A 21,283-nucleotide genomic window follows, 5' to 3' on the forward strand; every position below is an offset into this window, starting at 1 on the left:
AGCACAGCTCCAAAGCCCTGTATGTAAGAGGGGCTGCCAACTGCAAGGCTGACGCATTGATTCACTGAGACGTGGGGGTAAAAGTACAGAGATAATTGCAGCACGTCTATTGTCCCTGGAAACTCCAGGCATGAGAAGAGCTGGCCCAGATTTTCAGTGATCTCTCTGATTTGGGGCCTGTGACGCATGGATCCCTGGTTCGTTTTAATAGTGCCTCCCTGGAAACAGACACCCTTCAGCAGCCTGGGCGCTTTGTAACAGACATGCCAAACCTGCCAAAAAAACCCGCAGAAACTGGGCTTGTTTTTGGCTTAATTGGCTTGTGAGTTGCTTGTTGGCTAGTTTTTGGCTTGTAGCTTGTTGCTTGTTTGGCTTGTAGCTTATTGTAGCTTGTTGCTTCTTTTTTTGATTGGCTCCCAGTAAGCAGGCTAAGGGGGGTGGCAAGCAGGGGCAAGGGGGGAGAGAGTCAGGGGTGCACAGCAGGCCCACCACAGTCCCAGACTGCAGGCCGGGGGGATCTAGTCGCATAGAGTGTTGGGGTTCTTAGGGACTGGCTTGTTTTGAAATGGGATTCACTTGATTTTTGGCTTATTGTGAAAGTTGGGGTGCTTATTTACGGCTTGAAAATTAGCAAGTGTGTGCTTTATAGCTTCTAGTTCCATTGCTCATCCTTCAAGCTTCCTCTGACACTCCCTCACATGATGTCACCACGGCACATCTGCCCCCACTCAGGTTTCCTCCTACCGCGGATCAGTATTATTATTAATCATGTTTATTATGGTAGTGCCGAAGAATGGAGCCCCATTGTGCCAGGTGCTGTACAAACATGGCATCGCAGATGGTCACTGCCCCACAGATCTTACAATCTAAATCAGACAGCCACAGGGCAGGAGGGGAAACAGCGGGGCAGAAAGGGAGGGATTCACCCAAGGTCAGAGGTGGGAATAGAGCCCCATTCTCCTGGCTCCTTCGGGCTGGGGGAAGGAATATAACACACAGGCAGACGGAGCAACTGTCATGTTAGTTCCACACTATTTTTTGGCGGGGGAGAGGGGAGGTTGTCACTTGGGCGGGGTGGGGGGGAATAAGTTACATGGAAGGGAAGGGGAAGGAGTGGGACGGGGCAGGTGTGGAGTTAAGCTCAAGTGACTAGGCTGCGTGGGAGGGGAAGGGTTGGAGCGAACAGCCAGTGAGCTGCAAGGGAAAGTCCAGTGTGGCTTGCTGTGGGAAGTTCTCTGAAATGACCAGAGGTCCTTGCTTTGGCTGGACCCCAGACCCAGGACCCCCCAGATCCAGAAATCCCTCCCCGACCCCTGATCCAGAACCCGCCCCCTGGATCCAGGCCCCAAGGTCCAGAGCCTCCAGCCCCCTGGATCCAGCCCTCTCCCCGGCACACAACCCGCCCCAGCCGCAGGAGTCATTCATGAGCGGGTCCCAGCTGCCTTGCCACAGCCCCGTCACGCTGAGGGGCGGAGCTATGACAGACACTTTTCCAGCCAGCCGCCAATTGAAACACCGCCCGGCCATTCTATGCAAATAGCCTGCCGGAGCTTCTCCAATCAGCGCGGCGGGAGGGGGCGTGGCTATGCAAAGGACGGTCCGTGCCGCCCGGGAGCCAGAGCCAGCCGCGAGCAGGGCAGCCGGAGCCGCCGTGACTTTTCAAGCGACTTTTGCAGTTCGGCTCCCCCCAGCCAGTGACAGCGCCGGGCCGGGCCGGGCCGAGCCGAGCCGAGCCGGGGCGGGGCTGCGCGTAGCCTCCTCGCCACCCAGCCGGGGCCGCCGCCCTGCGGGAGCGGAGCAGCCGGGAAGTTTCGGGGCAAAGCCGCTGACCAGGTGTGTGGGTGAATGGGGGGCTCCTTGGGCTGGGGGCACCCTGCGCCCCTGCAGGGTGCCCAGGGACGGATGCACGGAGGCGGGGAGGTGATAGCTGGTACCCGGGGCAGCGGCGCTTCCTCGCCTACCACATCCAGTCCCCGCGGACGTTAGGCCGGGCGTACCTGTCTCTGCCGGGGTCAGCTGCAGACCACCTGCCCCCCGGGAGCCTTTAACCTCCTCCTCCGCGTCTGCAGGACGCAGCATCTTCCCGGGTCTCTTCTGCCCGTCCCCGAGGGGCGCGGCTCCCTCTGGGTGAAGGCTGGGGAGGGTCCGATCCTGGCATCCCAGGAGGCGCACACACGAGTTAGGACCTTTGGCGATACCTCGCCAGGCGCTGAGCCAGGAGGGCATTCACACCCGTTTCCTTTTGCCACGCAGATGCGGGTGGGGGTGGGGTTGACGCTGATTCTCCTTTGCAGAGCTCGCTTCCCCGTGCCCAAGAGGTATATGCTGTGATTTATGCCTCAGGGTTCAGAGTGATCGGAGGGCAGAGGGACTAGTGGGGGTGGGGGGGTTGCTAAAGCCCAGTCTACGTTCCCTGTGGGTAAACTACAGAAATGCGATGGCACAGAAAGTTTGAGTGCTTGGTGGCCAGGCGCTGTCACTGAAACTATCCGAGGGACAGTGATGGCCCAGGGCAGCCTGCCTGCTCCAGCATGACTGAGATACCCCGGGGGGCCGGGGTGATCCTTTTAAAATGCCATGCCTGGTCCCATCTCCTGAGCCTGCCCTGCAGGAGAAGGTTTTAACCGTTAATCGCACATTTCCTCGCTGTCATCCCTACAGCTATGGCTGGGCTTTGGAGACCTACAGCCAACATTTCCACTAGTGACCCGGATTTTCCATGCCTTCCCTTTTGGGCAGCCCTGAAATGAGAAACCCAGGCCAAGATTTTCACTAAGTGGGGCCCATGGTTAGCCTCCTACATTGTATGCAGGCACCTAAGGGAGCAGCCGGATTGTCAGAAGTGCTAACACCCAGTATCGCCAGTGGGACTGCCTGGGAGCTGCTGGGTGCCTCTGGAAATCTGGCTACTTAGGTAGGCGGCTGTCGTCGACTTTGGCTGGCGTTTGGATGCTCAGCTGTTCTGGAAATCCAGAACAAGGGTCTCTAGTTGGGCATCCAAAGTCAGTGCTATGAAAGAGGCTCCAGTATTTAAACTATGTGAAGGTTGGACTGAGCAGGAAGTGGTCCAGTAGAAAGGGGCCTGGCTGGGCACTCCTGAGACCCTGGTTCTGCCACTCACCTGCTGTGTGACTTTAGTCAAGTCACTCCCCCTCTCTATTCCTCCTCCTGGTCTCTACCCATCAAGTCTATTTAGACTGTAAACTCTTTGGGGCAGGGGCTGTCTCTTACTTAGGATGAAATCCTGGCTATTAAAATCAGTGGGAGTTTTGTCATTGATTGTAATAGGGCTGGGGTTTCACCTGTTTACACAGTGCCTAGTGCAATGGGGCTCCAGTCTCAATCGGGACCTCTAGGTGCTACTGTTTCAGAAAGCTGGAGGCATTTCTGAGGCTACCAGATTTGCTGCTAAGTGCTGGGAGTCAAAGGGACAGCCAGAGCGATTGTAGCCACGCCAAGGCCGTGTAGCTGTGTGTTTGGGTACTACTTAAAGTTTTGCTGAAATGGCCTGTTGTTTTATGGATTGTGTTCTAAAAAAAGTCTGTGGTTAGCTTTGCGCTTGACAGTTATTTTTACTTTTGTGTCTGCTCAGAGAGGAGCGTCTGAGTTTAACCCAAAAGTGCAGATCATCATAAAAACACAGTGCCCCTCTGTTAGTGCCATTTGCCATGGGTCTCCAAGCACCTTAGAGACCATAACTAATCAGCTAGGCCTCTCGACCCCCCTGGTCAGCTCTGCCACACCCATTGTACAGCAGGGTAAACTGAGGTACAAAAGGTTGACGGTATTTGCTCAAAATCACAGATATGCTAAGGCAGCAGCAGATCTGGCTCCCAGACTCCTGCTCCGACCACTAAACAAGACTGTCTGTCTCCCACTGTACACTACGCATCACTGCTACTGTGAAACTCAGATCACAGAGCACTTGCTCTCCAAAAAATAACCTTCATGTCCCTTGATTTCCTCGGCATTATCTAAACAGACAGCATGTAGCGTGTTGTAGCAGTAGGGACTGAGTTGCCCTTGCTTCCTCCAGGTGTAGGTCTGGCCCCAGATGACTTACAGGTATCACAGGAAAACATTGAGGTCAAAGGTTCTTTATACTGAATCACTGATTTCTTTTTTTTTTACTTGATTTCAAATGCCATCTGCTGCACTGGGCACTTCCAGCGGTAATTAAAACGCACACTAGAAAACCATGCTCCACACCTCACCTCCATAGCAATACTGACTCCCTTCTCCAAGCATCCTGCCACGCAGCCCTGGCTTGAACTCCAAGGAAAAAGGGTGGCTTTGCAGGCAGTCTGGCCTCTGGCAGGCTAAAGGTCGGATACCTAAGGCCCTGATCCTGTCTCATGCTCACCTAAAGCTACCCCTGGAGCCTGTGCCGAGTCCCATTGACTTCAGAGGGACGCAGGATCAAGGTTTCATTCTGCTTTAATTTATCATCGTGGGTTGTGCTGCCCAAAGAATATTGCACGTGCCCAAGAATCCACTTATGGGATGTATTAAGTTGCTGGTGGGACCAGCTTTGCTTCCCTGAGCAAGTGTTTACCCAAGGTCTATGTTAGGTGGGCCCAGAATCTGATCCACGGTCCTCTGTTTATTATAAGTATATGAAGTTTCCAGCAGAAGCCCCCGCTTGTCTGGTACAAGTGCATCTTATTACCTTAAACTTCCTCCCTGGGGACAGGTCCAGCAAATCTTCTGCTGTATTCTGCTGCCCACCTGCAATTGATTTCCGGCAAGACCCTGTCCCCGAGAGCTTTACTCTTATAGTGATGGAAAGTTTCCTAGGGCTGCTAACTTTAGAGAGGGGTTTTCACGGGTAAGAAATTAATTTTGCAGCTTGCTGGTGAGATCTGTGCAGCGTTTGGAAGGCAAGAACCTCCTGCTTCAGAGCTTAAACCAAACCCTAGCTATTAGACACCAGGATGACACCTCGTAGGTCCCATTATCCCTCATCTGCTTCTGCAGGGTTCCTATACCTACCCCTAAAGCATCTGATGCTGGCCACTGTCAGAGACAGGATAGACAACTAGATGGGCCAGTGGGCTGACCCAGTCCAGCAATCCCTGCGTTCCTATCAGTGAATCAAACCGGTTACAAATCGCATGCAGTTCAGCTGCACTCTGTGTACTGGGGAGACTTACATTTAATCTTGTGCCTGCAGGATCAGAGCAGCTGACTTGGGGACTGAATTGGGGTGGGAGAGAGTGGATGACTCTGGGACTGTCCTGGGAAATTCTGGGCACCCTGGGGCAAAGGGAGGCAGTCAAGGTTGGCAGGCCTCAAATTTGACTTAAACTTAAAATAGTGTTTGGGGAAAAAAATCTTTCCTCCCCCTCCCACACCTTGAAAAATCTCTTGGTTCCTCAGCTGAGTGCCCCCTTCTCACCTCTCCCAGGACACCGGCCCAGCCAGTATCTGTGGCAGCTCACCCTGCGACACACAACACCTGGCTCTTTCAGTGCTGGGGCCTTGCCCAGCATGACACCCTGGAGTGAGCAGGGAACAGCTTCTGCTGGAGACCAGGCTGGAACAAGGAGCTGTCCCTATATCCCTATAGGGACCATGAGACTCAGGTTCTGTGTCTTGAGGAGGCCCGCGAGGTGAAGTGGAGAAACATGCAGCCTTCAACAGGGGTCTGCATGTAAAGACATGGGGTGAAATCCTGGCCCTGTTAAAGTCCAGGGCCAAACTGCCATTGCTGTTAAAGTGGCCCAGGATTTCACCCATGGAGCTGAGCAGAGGAGCCCCAAGCTCCAGGCGAGTTTGCAGTGATCAGGACAACCCAGGAGGATTCACTCTGGGGGGCTCCTGAGGGAGGCGGGAAGTCTGATCAGCCAATGCTGGTCGGGGTGGTGGAGGGGCAGAGAATGAGGCTGGGCACCAAGGTGATGGGTGCATTAGAAACAGGCAGCCAGGGGGTGCTGGGAGCAGAGAGCTAGGCAGAGAGCTCCACTGTAAGCTAGCTGGCAGATGGGCTGTATGGCTGAAGCCACAGGAGAGAGAGGGAAGTGAAGGAGGTGTCAGGGCTGTGCAGAGGAAGGGAGGTTGAGGAGGGGAGCTGGGAAAGGCTGGAGGAGAGGTCCAGAGTTTGGGGGTTGGATAAGCTTCATCACCAAACTTCTAAGGGTTCCCCCCCCGCACACCCCGTGACTGGTGACCTAGCTAGTAACAAACTAGCGCATGGCCCAGTGCCCGTAACCCTACAATAATAAACTGCCATGCGCGGCCCAGCACCTGTAACCCTACAACAAAAAACCCACATGCGTGGCCCAGCGCCCATAACCCTACAATAACAAACCAGTGCACACGGCCCAGCGCCCATAACCTTACAATAACAAATCAGCGTGCACAGCCCAGTACCCATAACCCTACAATAACAAACCCACATGCATGGCCCAGTACCCATAACCCTACGATAACAAACCCACATGCATGGCCCTGCACCCGTAACCCTACGATAACAAACCAGCGCACAGCCGAGCACCCATAACCCTACCATAACAAACCAGTGTGATGACCCATACACCTATAACACATTGATGTGCTCAGCCCCTGGCCAGAACTCTACAACAACAAACCCGTCGACTTTCCAATTTAACAAACAAAACAAAACTCCCGGCTGAAACATAGAAGGTCCCTGGTGCGCTATGCGCTGTACAAACACAGAACAAAAAGACAGTCCCTGTCCCAAAGATCTAATACTCTGAGGTTGTGTCTACGCTACACGCTAGGGGTGTGACTCTTCTGCTCACGTACATATGCTCGCGCTAGTGTGAGTATGAATAGCGGTGTAGCTGTGCTCGCGGGGGAGCAGCAGAGGAGGTGTGGCTGAGCTGTGCCGAGTACACGCCTGCCTGAAACCAGTGGGTAAGTAGCTGCTGCCACTACTCATGCGACCATGGCTGCACGGCTGCACGACTAGCTCAAGTATGTGTTCACAAGGAGGAAAATCGCACCCCTAGCTTGTCGTGTGAAGGCAGCCGAAGTGTGTGTGTGTTTATTTGGGTGCGTGTGTTTCATCCATTTCTAAAAAGATCAAGCCTTCTCCTTCTGGTACAATAGAATCCTTCCTGCTTTGAGCAGGGAGTTGGACTAGATGACCTCCTCAGGTCTCTTCCAACCCTAATCTTCTATGATTCCATCGCAGTTATTTTTGTAACAGAAAATACTCCGCCCTCTGCAGAAGTTTCACTGTAAGTGATTTGCAACGAGGCAACCGTGATGCATCGAAACAATGTGGGACTTTCATTCTGCATCACTGTCAGCATAGCTGGGCTCCTCTGTGCAGGCACCCCTGTGTGGCCAGTGCAACACTTCACTGCACTTCTGAATGTGTGTAGCCATCGAGCAGCCCCTGCTGAGGAGGAAGTGGTGGTGGTGGGAGACAGGATTCCGTTTTGCTGGCTGTTGATCCATACGATGGATCAGGATTTTAAGAGAGAGACTGTGGTGGGGGAAGAGCCAAGATTGCTCAGTCTATAGAGGTCTCCTGTGTGGGGAATGATGGATTTTGAAAAGGTTTTTTGGACCTGATTTTTAAAGGATTCTGCAAAAAAAAGTAAATGTGAATGCAAATCGCATGTGCCCTGTTAGCCAGTCTGGCTCACAACCTGGGCTGTGGGTAGAAGCAGGTGTCCCATGTAATACTCTGACCTCCTCTGATATTTTGCTCTTTTATTATTAAGTGCTCCCACTTTGTTTCGTCAGACTGAAATATTTGGGGGTTCTGTCAAGCGCAAAATAGGCTCCAGTTTCTTTAAAAGAAAGGGAATAAAAGGTTTGATGTGTATCTAGGGCCTATCACCCAAAGATCCTACAACTATAAAAGGTGATTGCTTTGCCCACTGCTGAAATGCAGCCACTTCAGGGTTGTTACCCAGCTTCTCTGTAACAGCGCACAGCAGTCTCAGGGAGGCAGTGAAGGGTGTGCCCTGTATCCAGACTGAAGTGGGTGGGATTCTTAGGGAGGCAGAATGTAATTAGCATGTTGGAATTTGGCCAGGGCCGCACGATTAATGCCCTGGCTCTTGTGAAAATTTCTGGTGCTGCTTGAACGTGTGTGACGTGTGTGTGTGAGAGTGAGAGAGAGTCCTTGCTGGAAGACAGAATATGTGCGGTCAGTGCATTTAACACTAATCAAACTCCCAGGATCTGATCTGTGCAGTCTAAGCCCCATCTGTGCAGTAAAGCTATTCGGTTCAAATGTTTTAGCATCTGCAGAAGTCGCTTTAATTTTTTTTTCGTAGGCTGGAATCTCAGTAGCACTGGTTTCCCCCCTCTCTCTATCTGCACAGTTCTGAGCTACATTTCAGACTCTCTGGTTGATTCTGGTTTGTTGTTTAAACAAGCTATAAAAAGCAGGAAGCCCTGTCAAACTCTAGCAAAAATGCTGGTAAACTTTGACTTTTCCTGAGCTGGACTTGGGATGCTGTTTGCATTATGAGGCCTCAGAAACTGAGAGCAACCGTCCCTTTGGGACCGTCAAGAGAAAGGAGCTCTGCTGGGTTGCAACATCTCTGGGATATGAAGGGACAGTTCAGCACAGTCATTGTGCGGGGGATAGGAGCTAGGCAGGGATAAAGTGCTGCTTTAAGCCGAATTCGGTGTGAAACTCACATTAGGAGATGAAGCCCCAGGTGCAAAGAAGCCGATCAAGAGCAGAACTTTCCCGGGGTGTACGGGGGGTTCAGATCTGGGTTTGATTCAGGCCCAACTCAACTAGTCAGCCCGCAAATGAAGCCAAAGATCCATTTGGCATGATCGCCAGGATTTACCGGTTTTGGCTGGGAGTTGTCTCCCTCTGTCCGGGCTGGTGAAGGAGACTAGAGCTGCTTGGGAAATCACTTGTTTTTCCCAGCAAAATATTTTGATGAAAATTATTTTTTTTCCTCATTTTTGTCAACATTTTTCTTTGTCATTTTGAGGGGTTCTTTTGTAAAAAAACAAAACAAAACAAAAACAACAACCAAAACTCCAGGCCCCCCTCCAACAAGAATTAGTTTAAAACCAAAAAATCTTCAGGTTTGGGGTTTTTGACAAAAACCTGAACACTTGTGGCAAAAAAATTACATTTTTACTGAAAATTGCTTGTTTTTTCATAAATGCCGTTTTCCACTGAAGCAATATTTTGATGGAAGAATGTTGACCCAGCTGTAAAAGAGACACTGGTTTGACTTTGCCAAAAAGTTGCTTTTTGCAGGTGTCACAGAAATGCCCATTTTTGGCATTTCAGCATCGGGCGTGTTAGGGAATATCCTGAGTATGTGTCTCTTCTTGTTCTACCTTTCCCCCTGCCCAGCCCTCAGTGTCAGAGCTGTAATCCTGGGATCTTAACAACAGGGAGAAACATGCAATTTCATCTCTTTCCACCCATAAGAGAGAGAAATGAGCTAAGAGAAAACTCCCCTGGCTGAATCCCACTTGGTGCTCTCCCTGGCTTTGCTGGAGAAATGCAGGCACAACGCAGGGTTTACTGGGCAAGTGGTTTGAAAACCAGAGCTGCTGATCGTGACAGTTGGTCACCAGGTGACACACTTGCAAAAGTAAAGCCACTCTTGGCTAGACACCAGACTCATGTCTGTCACGTCCTGGTCTCTTCAGTCGATGGGGAACATTTCAATGGACAACCAAATAGCTGAGAGTTTTCTGCCGAGGATGCTGCCGTGTTATTTTGATAGGAGCTGTGGGATTCCGCAGGCCTTGAATTACCCTTCTGGCTGTTTTTGCTGCAGTTATTTGGTTACCGCAGGGGATGGAGAGGGGCTTGGTGCCTCGCATCCATCCCTAGAGACAGGACTCCCTTCCTTTCTATTCTTGTGGTTTGCTCATTTTTTCTCGAGTGGTTTCCTGCAGAGGAGCTGCTGATTTTCTCTTTGCTGTTTTGTTTCTTTTCACGCCAGAGGTGGCTTTTGTTTCAATATCCTGCTTTTCCTGGGTGATCTGCTAAAGCTCCAGGATCGGCAGAGGAAAAAACCTGCAACCCACTAAAGGAATTGGGATTAAAGATAAATAAAAACCTCCCCTGGCCCTCCCAGACAGGGACCCCAGCTCCTGTGGGGATGTACAATCCAATTCATTGTTGCCTTCACCTTGCACAATCATTCCCACCAGTGCAAAATTCTTCCGGATTGATCTGGAAGCCAGTTACACCCCACTTCGCGCTGGTGTAAATCATGGGTAAATCAAGGATGAATTGGGGCCCCCAAATCCTCCAAAAATATAGGATCTGACTTTTGTTTTTAAAGGTGACTGGGGATTTTGGCTGCCTACGTTTTTGGACACCCCGGATGGGACAGCTGAAAGGGACCCGGTGTTCAATGCTGAGCACCTGCCCCTCAAAACTCAGATGCCTCGAGCTTGGCGTCCAAACATCGAGGTGCCCCAAAATTGATGAGTCATTTGTAAATGTTTTAGACACGTTTTCTGTCCCCAAACTATGCAGCAGTATGCGGGAGCTGCCCAGGGCCTGATCTCTTTGCTAAACTCTTCACAGGACCCTATCCGGGTTGGGGAGGCTGAGATCTGGGGGAGATTGGGTAGGAGTTCTGGATCCGAGTGAAAGCTGTTGAGCTGGGTCCGCTCAAACTCGATACAGAGGGTGGCAATGCCCCAAGGACCAGAGTTGGCACCGCAGCGCCCACAAATTCCAGTGGATCAAACCTATGGAGCTTTTCCCATTATGGTCACCAAAATGTGAGCAGGGTTTACATCCACAGGGCGTCCCTGGCTCCGCTCCTTGCTACGTGTGACAATGGGACTTTCCCGCAACCCATGGAAAAACATTGCTCTCCTCAGGGGGCTCAGGCACATCTCACAGCACTAATTAGGGCTTCAGATAGGAAGTTGACGCACTCTGCTGCGATGCAAATGACCCATCCATGTGCACTCGATCTTCAGAGTTAATATTAATCCTCGTGGCAGAAGCAAGGCCATGGAATGAGGGGTTGCGAGTTTCGGGACTCCTACGATGTTTCCCCGGCCCTGTAGAGCAAAGCTCAGAGCGAGGGGCAGAAGGCCTTGGAGCTGGGGCACGACTGTGTGTGAAAAGCTGCAAAAACTACAGCGCACATGAGAGTCAGCTTTGGTCAATGGACCTGTCAGCACGTGGCGGGTGGTGGGGGGCACGTTGATCAGAATCACGCCTGCATTTGACATCAGCTGGTTCGAACTGAGGGTGGAGACGGGTTCCAGTGGGGGCTCAGGTGGAGTAGCAGAGGGACAGTGGGGGCTGGGGTGGCATTCGGCCCCGCATCCCCATGACCCAAGAGGCTAGAGAGAGAACCATGCCCAGCCTTTTCAAGCTTCAAGGACGTGCCCCAAGCTGTGTGGGGCAGCAGGGTGGAGCGCATGGTCCCTGGGGCTCCTGCTGGATGGGGGCACTGAGGCAAAATGAATCCACTCTTTGCAGTTTGCTGAGTCAGCATCCTGCCTTCAGGTTGTGTTCCGTCAGTTCTCATGAGGTAATGCTTCCATCTTCCGCTCTGTTGGCTGAGTGTGATGTCATTCAGTGAGAACTGGGCGGGAGGAGCTCCTCTGGAGCCAATCTGGACAGGGTTGAGCGCTAGCTCAGACCAGGCACCAGTTTGTGTCGTGGACTGGAGCTGTTAGGAACCGCCTCCCCCTGCCCCCAACTTTTTACCCCAACTCGCTCAGAATTCCTGCTCCTCCAAATGCTCCACGGATGAGCCTTTCTGGAGGGAATTAAAGGATGGGAGAGGCCACAGGATAGCACGAAAGCCGCCCTCACCCATGCCCCCTGTGAGACGCCCCCTGCGAGACACCCCCAGCCCTCCGCACACCCGTCTCCGGGCGCTGAATGGCACGTTGAACGGAGACGTGCATTGTCTGCCAGACCCAGCCCACCCATCTGCTCACACCCCGCTTTGTCCTTTTACCCCTGGCCGTGTTTCAAGGCCACGGCCATCGTCATCGGTAGACTTCACGCTCAGAGCCGGGGAGGCTGGGGTGAGCGAGCACGTGTGACTGCCGAGTGCTATTGTTATTCTTGGATGGGGCCGGTCCCTGGCTCCTCGGAGCAGTAGCCCTGCAGCCAACGCCCTAGGGGACTGTATGTGGCTGTGAAATGGCGCGGCCGCAGGGCCCAGACAATGCCTTTTGAAAATAGCTTCCGAAGGGCTGCTCAAACCAGAGCCCGCGGGACACCTCCGTCCGGGGAAGGGGGAAGTGGACAGAGCAGCTAAAAGAAGACGCTCCAGCATATTCTGAGTCTCCAGAGCAGAAGTGATTCAGCTTGCATCCGGGCTCCATTTTGGCCCAACCCATCGAGGGATTTATGGCCTCTGAGGTCGACCAGAATCGTAGCTGGACAAAATCAAGTCAGCAGCAGGCCGTGCAGCCTTTTTTCTGGTAAAGTGGAAAGCCGCGTCTGCTCCGGGCACAGGGGCTGGGGTTAGCTGCCCCCGTGCAAGCCCCTAGTGTCGACACGATTTCTACGGGTGAAACTCGATAAGCTGCACAGGTGCGAGTGGCGCTGCCTTGGTGGGAATCGTGTCTGCACGAGGGGCTTGCATTAGAGTTTTGTATCAGCAGCTTAAGTTCCAGGGCCCAATGCTCAACTGGTGTAAATCAGTTTACACCAGTTGGTGCCTGCTGCCCTCGGTGCAGACCAGGCCTATGTCTGCTGCACAGGGCTGGGCTGGGAGCTCGGGAGTGTGGTGTCTCCTGGGACTGGCTCAAGAGGTTGGCCTGAGCCATGGTAGCTGGGAGCTCTCATCCCAGCTCCGGCACCGACTCCTCAGTGCACAAGGTGCGTCTCCCTCTGTGGGCCTCGGTGACCCCAAATGCGCAAGGCGGAAGGTATTTATCTAATGCACAAGGGTGCCATGAAGGGTCTATGACCTTTGTAAAGTGCTGCTAACAAGGAGAGCTGAGGCCAGCCTTGGCGTAACCCCATCACACCCCTAAGAGTCACAGGAGGGAGGGGAAGGATTAGGGCTCAGGAGTAATATTGGCCCCAGAACAGCTACATCACAGGGAACAGGCTTCCCCACTCCACGTACCTCTGAGCCACAGCCACCTCCTCCCAGTGCGGAGCGGTGAGCTGGTCCTCAGGACCCTCTTCCAATTAACACTCGCCCGGAAGGTGGCTGCTGTGATGGGCATGGGCTGAGACCCCCCGAGCTCGTTCCAGGTAGGGGCCTCCCTTCAGCAGGGAACGATGCTGGGTCTCTAAGACCTGGAGTCTGAAGGTGATAAAAGTGACTAATTCTCGTTGAAAGTCAGTGGGACTTGGGGCCTGCCTGTGCTGCAGCAGGAGGCATGGCGGCAGCTCGGGTGGGCAGGCCCAGGCCAGCTTTAAGCTAGCTAGCGTGGCTACCAAGAGCAGGAGAGACATGGCCGGTGCGGGCCAGGCACTGAGGAGGAACCCACAGTTCCAGCCCGCGCACGTCTGTGCTCTTGGGGCGTTGCTGCCGATTTTCATAGAATATCAGGGTGGGAAGGGACCTCAGGAGGTCGTCTAGTCCAACCCCCTGCTCAAAGCAGGACCGACCCCCAACTAAATCATCCCAGCCAGGGCTTTCTCAAGCCTGACCTTTCGCCCTGCTTGCGCAGGTGTGCTAACCCGAGCCGCGCCCACACCTCTGATTGCAGAGTGGAGATACCGGCAGGCGTCTCGGTTGCTCTGGGCATTCGCCACCGCCTTCACCTATGCCTTGCAACCCTGAGCAGAGCAGTACTCAGTGCCTTTAGCTATCTGGGCCCACCTGAGCTGGGCTGGCTGGATTAGAACCAGTGACCAGCCCCGTCTCTTCTGTCCCCGCTCCTTGGTACGGTACATTTCATGGGGAGTCTACCTCCCTGCTCCTCCCCCCGATTCACACTCAGCCTGTCCCTTTTGCACCATCTCTCTGGCTCCCTGCTGCCTGCCCTGGCCCTGTTTGAATGGCAGCGGCTCAGGGGGCGTAACTTCCAAAGCCGGGGTGCACTGGGGTGATGCTCTTCTGCACCTCAGAGCAGGGGGCTCCCCTCCGACGTGAGTCGCTCTTAGATTGGCAGCCAGGTGGCCCCCTCCCCCCAAGTCCTCAGTTGCAGCCTCTCTAATGAGGAAGCTGTTTGCCTGGCAGCAGGGGAGAAGACTGCAATTAGAAGCAGCAGGATTTCCCTTGGGGTCTATTCCCAACCCCCTCCCCTCAGTCCATGTTGCTGCCAAGGGGTTTTATGGAGCTGGGGTCCCCGAGGCTGGGGGACATTCCAGGCACACCTGGGGCTTGGGGCAGAACATCGCACCCTGCTGCTTTTTCCACACCCCTCTGCGTTCGTCTTCAATCCCCACCCTGCCCCATCCCGGCCACCGCACCCCTTCTTTGCCCCGTCTCCCGAACAATTCATGCCCTGTGTAATTTGACCCCCTGCCACTGGGCATCAGTGAGCAAGTGTTGGGAGTGGGGGGCTGCTGAGAGGCTCCCAGCATGCACTGGGATAAGCAAAAGTCTAGGGGGAGAGGCAGTAGGGCTCCCAGGATGCACAGGGGTGAACTCAGTCAGGAAGGTTCTTAGCATTCACTTTGGAGGACTCGTGGTCCATTCAATCCATGGCCTCTCTGCTGAACCTGCTCGGTTCGTGCCAGTTGCAGTCTAGGTGATGCAGTGAGGGTCCTAGCTAGCCCCTTGTCCCATGGGAGCTGGAGTGTGATCCACCAGCCCGCAGAACAGCATTGGAACGGCACGAGTTATTCCTGAGCTGGGGCTGGACTGGAAGTGGCAGCCTGGAGGTGAAATGCTCTAAGCCCAGCCATGCATTGAACACCCGCTGCAAGTATCTGCCAGCGCTCAGAGCTACGGGCTGCCCAGCAGGAGCAAGTCTGGAGTCCTTGGCAATCTACACATCGGTTGGCTTGGAGGACCCTGCAGCCTGAAAGCCATGGAGCTGCAAGGTGAGGTTCAGAGAGCAGCTACTCCCAATAATCCGCCGCACCCCGCTGCCTGGAGATGGGAAAGCAGCCCGGGCCTCTGCCCTTCGCGCGCACACTGGGATAATTGCCTGAGCACTAATGCTGCTTATCTACTTATCAGCCAGGCAGGCGGGTGAAGCAATTAAAATCTGGAGTGAAAACATCTCCCTCTTTAATACCTGATGGAGCAAAGCCAACAGGAATCCAGCCCTGGGGCCCATTGGGAAAGTGAACCAGAAACCTCACCGCAGTGACATGAGCTCGCCACAACATTAAAACAAGAAACCTCGGGCCTGCTCCAGACCACAAGAGGAAGAGGACAATGGAACAAGGAATGATCTTCAGGGGATACCCACTCCCTCCCACACTCATAAATGGCCACTCTGGTCTGGTACCCTTCCGCCCAGTTCCAGGGTACCAGCGCAGACCCACCAACATCCTGGTATGGCAGGAAGGTAGGAAATGGGTGGAAAGGCCGGAGGTTTGATCCCAGGGAGGTGGGACCTGAGGGATGAGCCGCAGATTGTGTGCAGGGTCCTGGCTCTCCTGTCACTGATTTGCCCAAGCTGCGCCAGTGAACCAGCGGGTCCCAGCGCAGTTACAAGGCTGCTGCATGGCCAGGCTGTGCATGTGGCCAGACCTGTGGCTTTGCACCGGGGGCTACGGTGAATGGAAGAAGGAGGGGGTACGCTCACTGCACCAGGCAGACTCAAGAAGGAAGGGAGAGCAGAGGGGGATGCTGCTCACCAGGAGAGGATGAGAAGCTCCCCTCTGCTTTTAGCACAGCCTGCCCCCTTCCTCCCCCGCCGCCTCTTGCACCCTGCCGGGGAAGGGATGTAAAGGGCAGGGCAAGCTGCCGGGTGTTGTCATGGCACAAGAAGGTACATGCAGCTCTGCTGACTGGTGCTTCCCAAGTGTCCAGCGCAACCCCCTGCCTCTCCCACCAGCTAACACAGGGGTTTGCAGCAAATATCCTGCCCTAGCTACACAGCTGGTCCTTGGCGCCAGGGTGCTGGGGCTGCTCATGCTCATGAATGGATTTTTCTCTTCCCGACCCCAGGGAGGGGTGACCAGGGCGCTGGCCTGGGAGCTGAGAGAGCCACATTCAGTCCCCAGCTCTGCCCCAGGCTCCTTCTGGGACTCCTCCCTGCGTGGTGGGAGTGAGAGCAGGCTGCGGGCCTGGCAGGGGCCCTACGTTCTGGACTGGGAGGTGCTCAGATCCTGTGACAGGAGGGGCCAGGTCTGCACAGCATTTTGGGGTGAGCCTCCCAGCCTGGGCTGACAGCCACGGGGAGCTGCCAGCACCTGGAAGTTGCGGCTGGTGCTGGACTGCGAGCTCTGAAGCCGAGGGATGTTGTAGCTTTGGAGCCCACCCCCTTCCAAGCGCTGTCTCCACGGCTATTTTCAGAGCACTAGCACGAGCCCTGCTAGCCCAAGTCTGTCGGCCCCGCGGCTCGCTCCCACTCGCTCCCGAATGCCATGTGGACAAACCCTGGAACGCGAACTCCTGCTCTGAGACCCAGAGTGCTCATGGTCACACAGAACATCTCTGTGAGAGGCAGGCATTGAAACCGGCTCTCCTGATTCCCAGTCCAGTGCCCTCTCCGTCAGGCCACCCTTCCCTGCCCCACTCCCTTGCCTCTGGACCGACTAGCGCCCCTCGTCCTCCTCTGCATCACCCCCCCTCCGGGAGCAAGTGGTGACTTTGCTTCTGGTGGGAAATCGCCCTTTTCCCAGGCTGCCGTGTGTTTTCCTGGTACACATGCAGGACCCAGCTGATTTCACAAACCTCGGCCCCATCTGGCCTGTTGGTCTAGATCGGAGACACCCCACAGGCGGCCAGGCCCCACCCCTGCTGCCCCTTGCTGCCCGAGCATCAGTGAAGCTGCAGCAAAGCGGCTCCCTCTGCCCTGTAATGAGCTGCTCGGGGAGGCGGCTGATGAAACCAGCCTGCTTGTTGCATGAGCCCTCCCCATCTGCGTTATTCAGTGAATACCCTGTAGGTGATGGGAGCTGTGGGGTGGGGAGAGAGATGCAATGCCCAGGGATCGAGGCAGGACTGGGATTAAGATCCATCCTCTCCGCTCTTTGTCCTCGTGCCCCTTTAGCTGCCCTGGGTTGGAGTTCAGCTGCTCTTGGCTTTAGTTTGCCTTGTCACTAAATACCCTAGGCCAGGCCCCATGTGGCCTTGCTGAAGTCCAGGGCGCGCTGCGCTGGAGATCCCGGCCTGGCTGGCGTCGCCCCAGGGCTGCACCACTCCCGCTCTCCAGCGACATCCCATCCCTGCGTGGTGGCTGCTATAACTTCCCCTTTCCTCACTTTAGACTCCACGTCTCCTCCCCCTCTTCTATTCTCAGCCTCGTGCGAGTGACCGCAGCGCTCTTGTGATGCCAGCAGGCCCTGCAGTTGCTGGTGGGTGGGGGGCCAGGGGACGTGACCTGTCACTCGCAGGGCATGGGGTCATTTGAATCCCTTCCTTCACTGGGTTCTCCTGCTCTGCGGGAGAGGAAAGCCCGGCTCCAGAACAAGGTGGGCACAGGAAAACCTCTGGGATTTCCATGCCTTCGTGACCTTTAACTCGCTCCGCTGGCCCTTGAGATGGAGGGATTGGTCCTTCCTAAACCCACTGACAACCAGCTACTATTTGTGTGATTGAATAGTAATATGATACATTTATCTAGGGCCTTTATCTCAAAGGAGGTCAAGGTGCTTTGCAAGAGTAGCAGGGAGATGCAGCCACCTCTGGGGAACAGCAGAGAGGCGAAGGGAAATGTTTGGCCAAGGACAGAGAGGCAAAGGCCTAATTTGCAGGCCTAGCACCTGGGGGGTTGGGATGTCTGTGCAGGGCAGTGCTGTGCTCAGGAGGTCAGTTACCTGCACTGGAGTCCATGGGCCTTCCTCTGAGCTGGCCCTGCTAGGAATAGAACATTGGGTCCAGGGAGGCTGGGCAGCTCAAGCCTGGGACCTGATTTCTGGTGGTCGTCTTGTCCCTGTATACCGGCTAGGCTCGGGGCTTGAGGCAAGCAGCCCAGGGCGCAGTGGGCATGCTGGGGTGGAGAGTTTGCATGTAGAGGAGAAGCTGGAGGAGGCAGGAGTGGGGTGGACCTTCATGCTGGGGCTGGTGCAGTCTTGCAAAGCCCCACAGGGAGCCAGTGCAGCAGGGGGGCAACTTAGGGCAGCCTCGGGGCTGCTTTAGTCTGCGCTACCAGCCGCTGACTCTGGCGTCACAAACTGCATCCCCTCTACCCTGTACTGGCTCAGCAATGGCTCTGCCCTCTGATGCTTAGATAGCCCACTCCTCCCAAGCCGTCCCCTGTGTCCTTATAGCTTCTGGCCTGCCTGAGCCTGTGTTAAAGTGACCCACTGGCTCGAAGGGCGGAGGGGCAGATGCAGTCTGATAGGGGAGGAAGGAGGGACCAGCACACACAGGGTTAAGTGATGAGAGAGAGGAAGCCTTTGGGTGGGAGGGGAGAATTAATTAGCTTCTGTTACTTTAGATCTCCAGGCCAGATGCTCTCTGATGTCAGAGGGGCCCTTTGCCACCTCTCCGCAGATGCCACCAGAGTGATCCCTCCTGAGTGTTTGTAGGTGCTGGCAGGAACGGGGCTTGGAGCTGGACCCACTCACTGTGGAGGGTTTTTTACCCTGTGCCTTTGGCCCAAAAGCATATTTAGACCCTGACAGTGATAGGAATGGAGAGCCAGGAGCATGCCGAGCGTATAAACTCCTCCGGGTCTCCGGAGCTGACCAGCTCTGCAGGAGAGGAGGGTTGTTTGGCTGGGGATGGGGCTTACGGAGTTTACAAGCACCAGGCTTGTGGAGCTTATAACCTAGTGGCTTTGCCTCCTCTTGTGTCCTTCCCCTGCTGGTTCTCCGGCTGAGGGGTGGGCTCTTCTGTGGGCTTTTCTGTTTATAACTCTGCAGGTTCCCTTTGAAAATCAATATGATGAGGTGACCCCAAGCAATGGCACGAGAATAAACATGCCAGACTCAGTAGCTTTGTGCAGGACCTGAGTCCCTCGTTTATCGTGGGATTGATTGCCTTGGTGTGGCTATGCCAACGCCATTCTCCTGGTGCAAATGCACTGCAGTAGTGCAAGCGAGGACACCGTGAGTCATGCTGGTGCAAGCCCCACTGGGAACAAATATAACGTGTCTATGTAATGGCCACCAGTTTGGCCAATCAGCCTTAAGCTTAGCCACAGGAGGCTGCAACAGACCTGCACCTCAATGACTTGGCTCAGAAGGGGACATGTAGCATTGGAGTGAGCTGCGTCTGCAGTAAATGTTTGCACCGCGGTGCAGTGTCACTAGCCTAGACCTGCTCTGAGGGCATGACTCCCCACGGCCTTGCATCCTGCGCAGCCTGGATGTAAAAGGCCACCACTCCTGGCCCTGCACCCTTGCTTTGCACCAGTGCAAGCAATTGCACCCAGGCAGGGCTACTGAGAGCCAGGTCCCTTCGCCCTTTGCAAGCAGAAGTAAGTTGGGAAACCTCCCGAAGTTTTCACCAGGGAATATCTGACTTTTTCCGGTAAGTCCCTTCCCACCGGAGCCGGAGGTCCCTAGCGCTGGGGTATTCTCGTCACCCTGGGCATACCTTCGTGTCATGCGTGGGCTGAGGACATAGAATGGCAGTCGGGTCGTGGGAACTCCAGCATAATTTCCTTCCATAAATTAAAATTAGTTTTGATCAGCTAAATATAGCAGCCGAGGAAGAGGGTAAATGGCCAGGGCTTGTGAGAAGGAAGCGGGATGAGAAATGGCATTCGAGTGAATGAAGGGTGGTGTGGGATGAGCCAGCCCCAGCATTTCCACCCCACCCAGAGCTTTGGGAAAAGTCCCAGTCACTGCATTCAGGGGAAGGGGGCATGGGTGGATTTTCTGCACAGTGCCTCTGGGGAGCTCGGAGCAGAGCTAGGGATGCTTCAACAAAGGACCATTCCCCTGGGAGTTCTGGCCTGGGAGCAACCTGCAGAGGTCCCCAAATCGAGGGTCAGACTAAGGAGGTTTGGGGAGCTTCTGTACACGGCTCTCAAGCCCAAACTGACCCAGGTCTAAATCCAAAATAGGAAGGAAGGTTTGGAGATGCCTGGAAGAACTGAATACAAGAATCCCTGCCTCCAAGTATCTTCCTGCCAGCTGCACCCTGGTCCTTTCCCTGTCGGTTTCCCTCCACCCTATCCCCTGGGGTTAGCAGCAGGTCAGCATGCACAGACTCCTTCCCCCACTTGGGGAGAGCTGGTCCACTCTGGCTGGTTTGCTTGCCCCATGGTGGTATAGCGGGTCCCAGCACTGAGGGATTTGCTGGGTCTGTCCCCAGACTGTTGTATAGCCGTATAGTATTCTGGGACTCCTGCAGCTCCTCTCCCGTAGTGCCCAGGGACTCGTGGGAGGTGCAATATTCTGGGATGGAAGAAACAGCTGAACTAGGGAAGTTGGGAAGCTCGTGGCTTCCTGGCCATGCTGAAAACCTCCACAAGTAGCACCGATTCAGCTGGACCTAGAATCATAGAAATATCCGGCTGGAGGGGACCTCGAGAAGTCACTGAGCCCAGCCCCCTGCTCTGAGGCAGGACCAAGTAACCCTAGACCAGCCCTGACAGGGGTTTGTCCAACCTGTTCTAAAAAACCTCCAGTGACGGGATTCCACCACCTCCCTGGGGAGCCTGGTCCAGAGTTTAATGACCCGGAGAGTTAGAACATTTCCCTAATGTCTAACCTAAATCTCCCCTGCTGCAGATTAGCCCATTGCTCCTTGTCCTGCCTTCAGTGGGCGTGGAGACCAATTGATCGCTGTCCCCCGTATAGCAGCCCTTCACAGATTTGATGACTGTTCTCTGCTCCCCCCGTCAGGTTTCTTTTCTCAAGACTAAACATGCCCAGGGTTTTTAGCCTTTCCTCAGAGGGCAGGTTTCTTACCCTGTTATCAGTTTTGTTGCTCTCCTCTAAACTCTCTCCAGTTTATCCCCATCTTTCCTAAAGCGCGGAGCCCAGAACTGGACACAGGACTCCAGCAGTGCCGAGCAGACCTCCCGTGTCTTACATCTGACACATCTGTTAATATGCCCCAGAATATCAGATGTTCTCCTAGCTGCATTGTATTGCTGACTCATATTCAATCTGTGAGCCACTGTAACCCCCAGCTCCCTTTCAGAAGTGTGACCACCCAGCCATTCTGTAGTTTTGCGTTTGATTTTTCCTTCCTAAGTGAAGTGAATTTCATCTTGTTAATTTCAGACATTTCTCTAAGTTGTCAAGATCACTTTGAATTCTAATCCTGTTCTCCAAACTGCTTGCACCCCTCCCAGTTTGGTGTCAGCCACAGATTTGATAAGTATAATCTCCACTTCGTTATGC

The 21,283-nt window shown here is 54.4% G+C and overlaps 1 protein-coding gene across 2 annotated transcripts in view; it reads left to right on the forward strand.

Annotated features, from left to right (window-relative positions):
• Positions 1-1,611: 1,611 nt before the first annotated feature.
• Positions 1,612-21,283, forward strand: part of MEF2B (myocyte enhancer factor 2B) — a 38,384-nt gene continuing 18,712 nt past the window's right edge. The window contains exon 1 of one of the 2 annotated variants that reach the window (XM_043535727.1): positions 1,612-1,833. The gene's annotated coding sequence lies outside the window, so the exon portion shown is untranslated. The remainder of the gene's footprint in view (positions 1,834-21,283) is intronic. The other variant, XM_043535728.1, reaches the window with a different exon arrangement.

The sequence above is a fragment of the Chelonia mydas genome, chromosome 25 (assembly GCF_015237465.2).
Source record: "Chelonia mydas isolate rCheMyd1 chromosome 25, rCheMyd1.pri.v2, whole genome shotgun sequence".
Taxonomy (NCBI): Eukaryota; Metazoa; Chordata; order Testudines; family Cheloniidae; genus Chelonia; species Chelonia mydas.